The sequence below is a fragment of the Polypterus senegalus genome, chromosome 2 (genome assembly GCF_016835505.1).
Source record: "Polypterus senegalus isolate Bchr_013 chromosome 2, ASM1683550v1, whole genome shotgun sequence".
Classification (NCBI taxonomy): Eukaryota; Metazoa; Chordata; class Cladistia; order Polypteriformes; family Polypteridae; genus Polypterus; species Polypterus senegalus.
Window position 1 is genome coordinate 7,397,317 of NC_053155.1, and position 13,358 is coordinate 7,410,674.

General features: G+C 42.8%; 1 long non-coding RNA gene across 1 annotated transcript; it reads right to left on the minus strand.

Annotated features, from left to right (window-relative positions):
* Positions 1-439: 439 nt before the first annotated feature.
* On the minus strand, positions 440-13,122 carry LOC120522198. Its single transcript, XR_005632310.1, has 3 exons — positions 12,992-13,122; positions 744-888; positions 440-544 (listed from the first exon to the last, which is right to left on the minus strand). It is a non-coding gene; the product is annotated as an uncharacterized LOC120522198 (long non-coding RNA).
* Between the last annotated feature and the right edge of the window lie 236 nt (positions 13,123-13,358).

Genomic DNA, 13,358 nt, shown 5'->3' on the forward strand with positions numbered 1-13,358 from the left:
ACCCTGCCTTGTAATTTCTCTTTGCCCTACCTGAAAATATTTATAATTATCTGACACAAAATTTAAGGAACTTTAGATTACACATCAAAATGTCTACTGCTCTTGCAGCTGAAAGGAATTATAAGAATGAACTCTTTAACCGAATGCCACAATGTGTGCTTTTCTACTTTAACTTAACTCTATTTTACTGACTGGCACTCCAACTTGTGCCCAGTGTTTTTGTCCAGTGGGTTTCTCTACTGTCATTTACGTAAAGACTTTCTGTAGTTCTGCCACCTCTGATCTGATGGTTCACACTTGTGAAAATACAACACAAGGTGACGTCCATGACATGACAAGTTTGGTTTGACTTGTCTGAGAGGAGAATGAGATGGAATTGATTGGGTGAATCCCATTTTAGTATCCCACATGACTGATGGATCACAGATGGCACTGACTTTCATTTTTCCACAGCAGATCTCACTTCTACTTACCGCTTAGCTTTTGGGTGCACATCTCCCCAAGTAGATAACTTGATTGCTGGCTTGGTTGGCGATTGAGATTGCTAAAAAATGAAGATATAAAGTAAAGAGCAACTTTAGTAATCATAAAATGAATCAGCGATCACTGCTGTTGGAAAACAAATCCGTTTAAAACTAAATAGAATTTAACCGACAGGAAACCTTCAGAATTCTCGTTTATCCTGTGCACTTTCCTAAATGTTAAAGATGTCGACTGTGGAGATGTCATCTGTCCAAACTCACCAAAGCCATCGCAGCAGAGCACAGGCACAGCAGGAGCAGCAAGGCGGTGAGTCTCATGGTGGTGCTGACACTGAGATGTTTGTCCTGGTCCAGGTCCTTAGATCTCAGATCAGATGATCAGTTTAAATGACAGACGTGGGGTCTGCTGTGGGGGATAGAAATTTCAAATCAGATCTAATTTGTAACATAAGAACAAGCAGATGAAATGGCTTAGGCTGAGAAAAAGAAACAAATCAAAGTTCTTACGTCAGAACATCCATCCATCCATTAACAGGGAGGACCCAGGAAGAGACCCCGGGTCCCCATTGTGTAATTATTCTGAACTGGACAAGTATGGTGTGTGTTCTGTTACCGTGAACTGGATGTGTTTGTTTCAAAGTCACATTCAGTTCTTTTAAATTTCTACTTCTGAAGATCTTTCTTCTTATTCTGCTTTTCAGATCACAATGGCCATTGCTAGGATTGTAAGATCTTCACAGAGTGAATGAGTCTAACAAGAGAGATATTCCAGAAGACAGTGAAATTAAACCAGTGGTGTACTGAAGACTCCAGCCATGGTGGACACAAACTGTTCTCATCGTTATGGTCTGGCAAACAGCACAAGAACAGTTTTAGTCTCAAAATGGCACAAGCGGCTCATAATTTGAACAATGAAGGCGACATTTTGGGACTTTATTTCCATAAAGACAGCATTAAAGCTCACAGGGTTGTGTTTGCGACATTTTACTACTTTATTGTTGTTTTCAGGTTTTATTTATTTCTCCTCCATTCTTGTTTGTATTGTTACTTTCAGAGATGGATATAGTAGTCCAAACTGGTACTCAATTAAACGTACAGTTACGTAAAAAAGTTATTATTCCAGCAAAGTAAAGAAGTCATTCAAAAATGTACTTTAGAAAAAGAGAAAAAGCGTAAGGACAAGAAGAACAATGAGATTTGTCTTGAAGAGGAGGAAATCTTCATGTTCACCCCTCCTTGTTCTGAGGCAGGAGGTAGAAATGGTCACAGAATAGAATTACTTAGGAACTCAGCTAGATAACAATCTTCATTGACACTCAAATATCAAAAGCTTCTTCTATAAATGCAGTCAGCGCTTATTTCTCCTCTAAAATCTCAGATTATTTAAAGTGGTCAAGAACCTCACGTTGTCCTTTTATTGCCATCTGATCCGGTCAGTCCTCACTTTCATCTTCTTTGTCTTGTCTTAGTGATCCGACAAACCAAATTTTCAAAAAGCTCCAGCAGGTCAGCAGACATTCACCTGAAGTGATTGGAGCTGAGATGGAGGATTTGATAAGTGTGTGTGTGTGTGTGTGTGTGTGTGGTGTGTGTGTGTGTGTGTGTGTGTCAGAGGATGGTGGTGAAGAAACTGGAAATCATCTCCACTGATGACAGACAGCCATTACTCGCAGAGCCTACCGTCTGTAAATCAGGCAGGACAGGAGCCTCGCAGGCCCACACAGACTGCTCCATGAGTTCCTCTTTTCAGTGCCATATATTTTTTAATAAGGAATATTAAACATAATAAAACATTATCAGAAGTGTAGAGTGCTTCATAAGTATCCTGTAATCATTTTAGGTAGGAACGTGCCATCAAACTACTAGATGTAGTCAGCCAAGAATCTGTTTCCACATGATGTGCTACTTTTAGAGTTTCTGTCTAAGTTTTCGCCAGTCTTGTCTCTCTGCCTTTTTAAAGCTCTTTTATTTCTGTCTGTTATTGGATGTCACTCTGAAGGTAAATGTTGTTTTCTTGTTTAAACATGACCTTAACCCTTGAAATGTTATCTTTAATATGGAGCACACTGCAGATACTTCTTCAGGTCAGGTCAGGTCAGGTTGAGGAGCATGCACTGGTACAGCACGTTGCCGCACCCACCACACAACAAAACAGCTCGGGATCCTGTTTGGGAACCCCCCAGGCAGACACGCGGTCCAGTCCCACCCTTTGTAAATGACCATCTACAGTATCTGCCTCAGCCAGGTTTTACAGGTTTTTCACGTCTTTTGTCTTCTAAATTTGTGGCTAACAGCAAGCAGCCTACTATCACATCCCCCACCAGCGCACAGTTTTCTCAGCTCAAGTCTGTTTACCTGCGTGTCAGTTGCTTGGAGTTGTATAGAGTGAGAAGTCAAGCAAAATGACACCTTTTCTAAATACAATATCGTTATTTGGAACACTTGCGTTTCATGTGTGCTCCGTGTCTACAACGACCTATGTACACATTGTTAAAAAAGAAACGTTTTCATGTTTTAGTCATAATTGACAAAATGTAGGCATAAAGTCTGTAATGTGTGAAGCTTGAAGTCCAAATATCAAAGGAACAGTTTCACAAAAAGTGCAAATATAATAGAACAAGTGCACTTTTATTCAAAAATATAACTACAGAAAAACAACCCACGTTAGGGTGCGATATTGACACGCATTTGTTAAAAGTGCTGTGGTGGTGCAATGGTATCAGCTCTTGAAAGGTAGCCTGAACTTTACGGGTTCAATTCCAGATGAGTCTGTCTTGAAAAGTGAGCTGCGTGTATTCTTACTATCTATATATATAATTCACTAAGGCACGACACCCATAGAAAGCACGCCGGAAGGGGCGTGGATTCACTAAGCCGCCGACAAGTAAAGACGCCCATGGCGCACGCAGGAAGGAGCCATGCCCACCAACTCTAAGACCATTGGATACGACGACAACTCACAGAACCACGCCCACCAACTCGGACATGACGACACAGGAAAAACGGCGTCATTTATGTTCGTCTGTCATAGAGTCCACATGCACCTCTGAGCCACGTTGACTGTTCATAGAGGCATGTTTCTCGCGGAAGTGAATCGCTATATGCAGCGTGTAAAACAGCTTGCGAGGGGTATCCCATGGGATCCTTAAAATAATCCTTTAAAACTGAGGTTAAAACACAATGAAGGAAGCAGTCTTTAAAAACCAATAAGCCCTGTGCCTCTGTTTCATTACCGTCTCACCTGCTTCACCAATGCAGGCCCTGCAACAGCATCTGTCAGCAGCTGACCTTCTCTGTGCCTGACCGGTTCACACAGAGGCACCACATGACAAGGCAGTATGTATGCTTCGAGTGCGAGGGTGGATGCGACAGGCCATCTAAGAAAAATCATGTCGCAGATGTGAATCGCTGTATGCAGTGTGTAAAACAGTTTGTTTCTCACAGATGTGAATCGCTGTATACGGCGTGTTGAGCAGTTTGCGAAGGGTATCCCATGGTCTTACAGTTAGTGGGCGGGTCTCTGTTAGTTGCTCTTGCGAGCGGGCACATGACCAGGCAGTGTGTGTGCTTCGAGAGCATGGGTGGACGCGACAGCACCATCTAAGAAGATTCATATTTGTCGCGGATGTAAATCGCTGTATGCAGCGTGTAAAACAATTTGTCGCGAATGTGAATCGCTGTATGCAGCATTTAAAACGCTGTATTGTATGTTCCCCTCTCCAGAGTTACATCTTTTCATTCACCTACAGTCGTATACACAATGAAGTAAGCAGTCTTTAAAAACCGAGTTTTCGGTTACGATGCACGACCGCATGCACAATAGCAAACTGTTTAACACGCTACATACAGCAATTCGCATGTGCGACAAACATGCGTCTTCTTAGATGCTCCTGCACTTTGTACACACCCCCCTCCCACCTCGCTACTACCGTGGTCGGGTGTCTTGGTGGATTATATATAGAAAGGCAGCCAAAACCGCACAGAGCAATAAAAAGTCTACGTGAGTCACAGGTGCATCTGGACTGTGCAAAGACGACAACGACTCGAGTGACGAGTTGGAGGTGGGCACATGAGCGGGCAGTGCATACTGGACGAGAAATCAGCAGACTAGCATGACGGAGGGAGCGGAGTGGACGTCCTTCTCCTCTCTTCCCGACATCCTGAACAGCTATTTCCCGACCATCCTTACCTTTTTGCGAGGTGAGCGGTGCCTCGCTCGCCTCCCCCTTCCCCTTCGGAAAGTCCAAGTCCTTTACTTCAGACCCGAAGGCGCAAAACAGCGGGACGCGGACCTCCTTTTTCCCAGCAAGCACCGGGTTTGTTGCCGTGTCCCTCGTCGGCTACCATCATGCGGAAGTCGTCTCCCAGGTGCTCTGGCTTCGACAGGAGCATGCCGTCGTCCTCGGGGCAGTTTCATTTTTCCCTCGCAGCCTCCAGGTGATCATCTCCGAGGTACATGCACGGAACACAGTGAGTTATAACAAACGGGTTGTCGATGACGTTCCTGGCACGTACCTCAGAGTGATCGTTGCTTCCTGGACGTTTCTCTGGACTTGTAAGGCAGCTCCGTGACTCCTCCCGAGCGTCGGCCATTGCACATAAGGTTCTCCCGCTGGCGTTGTCGCTCTGCTTGCCCTTCTTCTTTCCCATACCGGACTTGTTGAAGGTGGGTTTCCGGCGCTGTTGTGGTGAGTCCTGAAGCCATTGTTTTTTCGGGGTTCTCTGCCCACAGAAATTTTTTATACAGGTCCTCCGCAATAGACGCTGGAGAATCCTGCCAACTACGCCACTGTGACAGATAGGGGGCGCTATCGCTCCCTTGAACCCTTGTCCACGACTCCAAACACCAGGTAAAAGTCCAAACGTTGACTTTATTTATTCGCCACAGTGCACAAAACACCTTCTCCTCCACTATACTCATAAATAATCACAAATACACAATCACTAAACAATCCTCCAACTCCCAGACGCGTCGCCACCCTTCCACCCAGCTCAGCTCATCGTCTGGGAACTCCCACAATCCTTTTAAATACCCTGACCCAGAAGCGTTCCAATCCCCAGTCCATGTGACTCTCAATCACTTCCAGGTCAGGTAAAAAGTCCTTTTCTTCACCCCGGAAGCACGTCATTCCCCTTGTCCATGTGTGCTTCCGGGCGAGAAAATATCCGTTGTTCCTCCCTGCAGCGTCCCTAGTGGCCCCCATGGCATCCAGCAGGGCTGCGTATAAAAACTACAATGTCCATGATGCCCTGCTGGTCTTCTGGGGACCTCCATACTGCAAGGAGGGCTCCACCTGGCGGCTTGGGGTTATTGGCCGGGATAAACGGCCGGCCATACACCACACTATATAGTAATAACAGTAATTTTATTATTATATAGCAGCTTCCCTGTCTGCCTATCATATAGTCCCTTTCCTTCCTATCTATCTATATATCTATCCCCTTAGCTGTTTATTTATATATCTATTATACAGTGCCCTATGGGGTGCCAAACAGGCAATTACAATGATTTTCGGAATATATAAACTCATTCCTGAATATATAAAGTAAAAACTTGAATATATAAAGTAATTCCTGACTATATAAAGTTGTCATCAGAATATATAAAGTCATTCCTAAATATATAAACTCAGAGTTAGAACATATAAGGTCACTCTCGAATAAGTCAAAGCCTGATTATATAAAGTCAGCGTCAGAATATATAACCTCATTCCTGAATATATAAATTTAAAGTCAGATTATATTGATATTGATTGAAACGACTCAGTCACATTTTTAGTAAACTCAATGAGTTCCTACTACAACGTAATGAACTAAGTTAACAAAAACATCTTCAGAAAAATATTAAAAAAAAAAAACACTGTTCAGTTAATTCATTCAAAATGATGTATGTGCCCGGCATTTTGAACACCATATTTATTCATTCTTTTTGTATGGGCACATTTTTGGACAAACCTCACAAGCCCGATCGACTCTGAGTGGCTTCTGTCGAAGTTTACCTTTCACTAGTATGAGTGAAATGATAAGCATGGAAATTTTATATATTCGGGAATGATTTTATATATCCCAACGCTGACTTTATATATTCAAAAATGAGTTTATATATTCCGAAAATCATTGTAATTGCCTGTTTTGCACCCCATAGGGCACTGTATAATAGATATACAAAAAAAAACAGCTAAGAGGATAGATATATACAGATGGAGCCACGTCAAATAGCCGCAGCCGTGTGAATGGCGTATGAATGCGTCGGCTGCCCTATATGCGCCGTGATCACCCCTCCTCTACTGACAGAAGGCGTGTCAAGATTTCACAGTAAACACGCCCATTCATGCCCTATTTATTCATTTACCTGGTTCCACCACTAGATGGCGCTTTGTTCTCAAGAACACGTTAACACATGCCAGCAATTTAGCTGCGCTGAGTTGCAATCACGTGATTTTAACATTATATTTTATTATTATAATTATAACATTATATTATATTATTATATAGGAGCTTCCCTGTCTGCCTATCATATGTGCCTTTCCTTCCTACCTATCTATATATCTATCCCCTTAGCTGTTTTTTATATATCTATTATACGGTGCCTTCCCTGTTTATTTATATATCTAGTGCCTTCTCTGCCTGTTTGTCTATCTGATTGCATATAGCGCTGAACTTACTGCTCTGTACTATTCTGTCCTCTGCATGTCCTGGAGTACAAAAGAAACAGCACCATACAGCAACATGTGCGAACTGGCAAGATCGGGGAAAAAACACGCGGTCACTGATTACAAACTGCAAGATGAATGAAAGAGACAATATATGTAAAACATCATCGCACTAATGCAATATTATTTGAAAGCGAATAGCGTCAGATCGGGTTTGAATATACGCCCCATCTGACGCTGTTCGTTTTCAAATAATATTGCATGTACTGTGCGTTGAAACTGCTGCACTGAATAAGCTGACTCCTTCTGTAACAGCATCAGTGTGTATTCAAACCTGATCTGACGCTAATATTGCATGTACTTAACTATTTTAGAATAAAAACATACATTTGATTTCAGTCAGTCTGTAAGAGCCAGTGTAAATGCATGATAATTGTAAAGGTTAGCTTTTTTTAAATTCAGTTCCATTCTCTCAGTCGCGTTCACGATCCCCCCCCAATCTGACAATGCTGTTTTCACATAAAGACGCGCTATAACTCGAATGTGATTTATTTGGAGCGCTATAACTCAAATGTGATTTATTTGGAGACGCGCTATAACTCAAATGTGATTTATTTGGAGACGCGCTATACTCGAATGTTATTTAAACAGGGAAGAAAGTACAATGTCAGGTGCTCATTCAGTGTAATATGAACCATAGCACAGAGAGATGTGTACACTGCAACAAGTACACATGTCGTGAATGTAGGAAGGGTGTGTGGGAATTGTTAATATTTGAATGTGATGATTTTATATAGCACGGATCGGAAATCAGCAGTTCTTAGCATTGCACCACACAAGCTGTCGTATCAACCGCCTACTGTAACTTGCTTTATTTTTCTTCACTTATAGTCTGGAATAAAAATATTTTACTAACTAGTTTTATTAATTCATTATTTAATAATAAATAGCATAATCATCATGGGTTGTGTATTGAGTGATTTAACAAATCTGTTTTATTAATCGGTTTGTTGTTGTTTTTTTTACCACGTCATCTATTTATGAAACTATGTTGACAATACAAGAACTGCCTGTACAGTATATTAAAGATACGGTATAGGGCTTCCTGGACACTGCAGGTAACTGAAGCAGTCAATGCTCCATCTGGCGGGATTATGCAGCATTGCAACCATCTTTTTAGAAAGCGCATGGGGGCGTTTATGGGGCGGGGCATCGTTAACTGCGTCATCGCGGGGGATCACATTCCGTGCACGGATCGTGCATGGTCCTGTCATGGTCCTGTCATGGACCTGTCATGCTCCAGGCGGCTGTTTGACGTGGCTCCCACTGTAGATAGGCACTATGTGATAGGCAGACAGGGAAGCTGCTATATAATAATAAAATTACTGTTATTACTATATAGATGGACAGGGAGTTCAGGCAGGTAGAACGGCGAAGGTTTAAAAAAAAAAAAACATTTTCTCCCCAGCGGGTAATCAAACTCAGGTCTGTGAGGTACAGCAGGTCTGCTGTGCTCTGAGGGGACGAAGTCTTACCGGTACATTACAGGAACTGTTGTGACTCTCTTGAACCTTTTGTCAAAGTGTTTATTTGATCTTTGGCCTTCAGGCTTCACACATTTTATAGTTTATGCCTACATTTTGTAACATTTATTACAAAAATATGAAAAAGTTTCTGTTTTAATAATGTGTTTACACAGATTACTGTAGAAACGGAACACACGTGAAATGCGTGTGTTCCAAATAATGATCTATTATTTCCACTCTAAAACTCCACTTCATTCCCACATAATCAATCAAGGCATGAGCTGGGAGAAGTTCGTGCATGTTCTGAGTCGGTGGGGGGATGGAATAGCCGGCTGCTTGCAGCTTGCATTTATCAGAACATTTAGATGAACAAAAGACGCTGGCGGAGAGGTGATGAGGTGGTTTTAAGGAGCAATTTAAGGTGGGACGAATCTACGAGTTTTTTCATGGCTCTGGTAATTCTAGTGTTAATGAAGGCCCTTACATCACCACCAGTTTCTTTAGCTGTCATTCTCCAGATGGACGCTTCACAGGCCTGGGGGCCATGCTGAGCCAAAGTGTTGATGGTGTTGAATACTCCATCATGTTCCTGAACTGGAAATTGCTGGAAAAAGAAACCAGATATGTGGTGGTGGAGAGGGAGGCCTTGGCGATCAAATTGGCGATGACACAGCTGAGGCACTACCTTTGGGGTACTTACTGATCATCCACCTTTACAGTTGATGGCTCTACACAAGGAGTCGATTCCTCGGGTCACCAGGTGGTTTCTTCACCTAAAGCCCTGCATGTTTTCGCTTGTTCATCAGAAAGGATCCTTACACACCAATGCCAATGCCCTCTCTTGGGTTCACGATCTGTCGGTCAGGAACGCCCGTCCTGATGGGTCTGGTCAGAGTGGGGAGCTTTGTCACACATGTGCGTATGGGAGGCAGGTAAAGGGCTCAAAGGATGGTGATTTAACACCAGACCAGTGGGTGGCAAGGGTGTGCTGATCCTTTCTCTTTTTCCACTGCAGACCCATTGCAGGAAATTCCACCTGGCCTCCATGACGTCACTTCTGGTCAGGAGCCCCAAGACGTCACTTCCAGACTAGAAGACGCCCTTCAGGACATGAGCCTGATGAGGTCACTTCCAGTTTTGGTCATAATTACCTCACTTCCTCTGCCACACTTTAAATACCTACCATCTCACCCTCACCAATTAGTTCTGTTTTGGACTCAAACCTGTACACATCCATACTAACAAACTCTTCCATTTGCAAGCAGGAAACATTATACGGGTGGCTGTGCCAAATCTTTTTATGGCTCTTGTCACATCTTTGACACCAGCTTTGTTATTCAATTCAAAACAGGAAGAGCAAGTGTGTTTATTGAAATGGGAGCTACGACTCCACTACACACAGACACAGCAAACAAGCAGTGACATCCTTAGTCCTCCTGCCTTGGCTCCCTCCTTCAGTTCAGGCACAGATAGTCCTCTGCGAACTCTGCGAGTGGAGCTGCTAACTCAGAGGTGCCTCGGTGACACAGCAAACCAGTTGTTACTTTGGGCCTTTGGCAGACAACCCTCGACTGACAGGTTTCACCTCCCACGGCTTTCACAATATATTTACATTCACTCTCTTGTTTTTTATCTCAGGTGTGTCATTAACAGTTGTGTGTATGTCGATTATATAACTTATACTTGGAGAGTCATTAAAACTGAAGTCAAATTCCTTATTTGTGTGTATACTTGGCCAATAAATGTGATTCTGATTCTGATGTTTGTGTTCTCAAGATTTCATTGAATTCTTTCTGCTTTAATGTCTCAGATTTCTGCTTTGACACAACAACACTGAGGACTTTCAGCCAACAAATTAATCAGCAGAAGTGTGGCAAGAAACTCGACTGGGGCTCCTTTATACCAACAGCAATACGCCTGTAGAGGACCTCAGAGGGACTGGAACGGCCAAATCGGAAATGTTCTTTCTTTTCAGTCTTTCTGGTGTATATTTGTAAGGGTTTGTTGTTTGTTATAATATAAATTTAATGTAATTATGAACTTCTGTAAAAGCCTTACCCCATTGGGACAAATCATTCTATGTATCTAATCTATCTATCTATCTATCTATCTATCCTATCCGATTATTAGTGCCTTTCACATCTATCTATCTATCTATCTATCTATCTATTATATAGTGCCTTTCATCTATCTATCTATCTATCTATCTATCTATCTATCTATCTATCTATCTTGACCCTTGACCCTAATGCCAGCGTGGAGAGCTCTTTATCAAAGCAGGCCTTGCTGTCAAATAGACTGAGGTCATTAATGTAACAGGACAGACTCGACAGTCGAGCACTGATGCCCTTCAACAAGTGATTTCACACGATTCATTAACGAGTTTACAGTAAAGAACACCAGAACAGTTAAACACTGATGACAGTCAGCTTGTGTATTTGGCTGCTGTGCTATTTGTGTTGTTCATTCACCTGACGATGCTGTGGGCTTACTGGGCAGACAGCAGAAGGTCTCTGTGCACACTAGCAGAAGTGACTTTGTTGCTCACATTGTGCTCTTTGTCACTGATTCTAATGACTTATTCCTTCAGTCACCGTTGCTGATGTCATATGGTTGGCATTAAAGCCAGATTAGAGTTTTGGTGCCCATTTCTATTTGTGTAGTAATAAGTTTGAAGTGTGTTACTGTAGTCTGCAGAGCTTTATTCCAAACACATTATGTTATTAGGTCATAGAGCTGAAATCACACAAACCAGCTGACAGGGTGACACTGACACAGAATCACGTGAACGACACGCAGGCAGGCTGATGTGCCCTGATCAATATGTACGGCCAGGGCCACAGTCTGCAGAAGCCATGAATGAGTAGAGCAGATGTAAAAAGTGCTATGCTGGTCTGAGAAGAGCACAGCTCAGGTGGCAGTTACCCAAACCTGACAAGATGTTATACTAATTGTACAAAATATGTGAGTATTTATATTAGAAAAGAATCACCGAGAAGCCTGAAGCCTTCCACATGCCCTGCCACTCTCACTCTTGATTTGTCAGGACTCCCCACTGAAGAACCAGATGATGATTGTACTGTTCCTAAGGCTTCTCTTTGGCCTGGATATGTTTGTATAAATGATTATACGTTGTATTTTGGCAGTAGAAGCGACATTTTAAAGCACATAAACACATCTGTCTCTTTTTGTCCCATAGTCCTCTAGTCTGATTATTTCCGCCATGTGTGTGGCTCCAGTCCGCTCTCATTCAAAAGAACACAATCCATGGAGAGTGCACCCCCTGCTGGACACAATGTGTGTGTTAAATGAAATGTTGTGTGCTTCAAGTGTCACGCAGTGAAATGCATCTCATGCTTGTTAGGGGTCACTACCTGAAGGTAAGGTGCAGACAGGTGGGCCGTTTATAATGACAAGAAGGTCATGGGGGGCCTGAGGCTGATGTCAGTAGTCATTCGAATGGCGTCTTCACTTCAAAACTGATTCATTGTACAACTAATACCCGTCATTATCACAGTGCCATCTATTGACAGCTCCAGGTATCAACATGTACAGCACACTAAGATCTTTAACACTTCAACACACATGACATTAGGATTTCATTAGAGCCACCAAAAATAGTCAACTTGAGAAAATGTGAACAGCCATTAAAGAAACAGCAAGTGTGAGAATGAACCAGTAAACCTGGAAGAGAAAGGAACATCTTAAAAACTGTGACAGCAAACACGGCTGCCATGTCCTCATCTGCCAACTGCAGATCATTTGTTCACTTTGTAACCATTGATGGAAAAGAAGGAACCCACAAGACCTCAGCAAATGTGTGATGTGAACTGCCAGTGTGTGGCGCTAAAGCACTGCCGGTCACCAATGTCAGTCTGTCTGTCTGTCCAGTGGGTACACGTGTCCTTCTGATTGGTGACATTATCAGTATATTCAGTGACACTTCACACACATCTAACATGAGCCCCTCTGGGCCACAGTCTGAGCCACAATGAAGTGTCAAACCAGCAGTTCTTACTGTCCTGGTCATCTGGTGTGACATGACAAGTGACTGTCACTAGCTGTGTAACTGTGTGGTCAGTTCAAGTGACCCCTGACATGTCTCCAGTGCCTCTCTGTGAATACGAAGAAGCAGAGCAGTGCAGCAGAACCTCCCTGAGGGTGAGAGGCACACAAGCTGAGGGCGTCTTTGATCTGATTGTGGTGACCTCGTGCTGGCCGGAGCTCTAACATGGCGTCTGCTTTTCGTCTTCTTTGTCTTTTGCTCCTGTGTGTTTTCATTCTCAGCTCACTAACCTCAGTCCAGTTCAGATGTCACTTTTTCACTTACCTGCTGCCACTTTTGTCCTCACTTTTCTTCTGTCAGCCGTCGTAAAGTCAGATCTTCACAGCTCAAACTCTCAGATCGCACTGCTGTGTCGTCTTTGTTTTCTCTGACTTTAACATGGCAGCCATCCAGAGGAATACGCCTGAGTCTTAAAGAGACAGAAGATGACAGAAATAATGAAAAGCAAAGCAATAACTTAAATAAACGGAATGTGCAACTTCTGATAATCAACTCCAAACCTTTGATCGACTCAGAAGCACAAATCCACTGACAGATACGACCCGCCATGTGACAGTAGGACATGCCATACAATACAATAGAATACAATTTATTTATGTATTTTGCAGCGATATCTGAGTCTATTGAGACA